This window comes from Amphibalanus amphitrite, unplaced genomic scaffold (genome assembly GCF_019059575.1).
Source record: "Amphibalanus amphitrite isolate SeventyFive unplaced genomic scaffold, NRLGWU_Aamphi_draft 001604F_arrow, whole genome shotgun sequence".
NCBI classification, from domain to species: Eukaryota; Metazoa; Arthropoda; class Thecostraca; order Balanomorpha; family Balanidae; genus Amphibalanus; species Amphibalanus amphitrite.
Window position 1 is genome coordinate 129,731 of NW_024883097.1, and position 772 is coordinate 130,502.

A 772-nucleotide genomic window follows, 5' to 3' on the forward strand; every position below is an offset into this window, starting at 1 on the left:
ATGACATAAATTAGCCACTAGTGCATTTCTGAAACAGGGGTTGCTGGTGCACGTGCGCACGTGCACACCCCTTCTTTATATCTCAGTAACCACTGGCCCGATCAAGCTCAAATTCGGTGTGTGGCCAGATGTCATTGATCTACTACAATCCCATGTTTCGAAGAGGGGTGTTGCTGCACGTGCGCGCGTGCACAGTGCACACCCCTTCTTTATATCTCCGGAAGTACAGGCCTGATTTAATTCGAATTTGGTATATGGCCAGACGTCATATATTTACCACTCTCACATTTATCGAGCGGAGGGAAGGGGGGCTCGGATGCACGTGCATTACACGCGCCTTTACCTACTTAATAGTTCTATAGGCCTCCGGGTAGCTGTGTTTCCGATTGTATGCTAATTAGCTCAAGTAAGGTGGTAGACGTGGCTGATTATCTGTACGATACCTTACCGGGGCTGCATTTCTTTCCGCACCATTTTTGCTTATCATTGTGAATGAGCGACTCCCGGTAATAGCAATAAATTTGACATGGAAATTGGAATGAAGATCGGTTATGTTAATAAAGATATAGGAAGCATAAACGAAGCAACGATTTTATTAAAAAAAACTTAGTGCTAATTTTTTGTACGTGACGTCTGCTTTAAATAAATTTTCACATCAAAAAATGGTACACCATCTCGAAGAAACTCCAAAAAGCGCTAAATGCAATCCGCGCATCAGACGACTCTAACGAAATCTCGTGACATTGCGAGAAAAATCATAAAAATGTACATT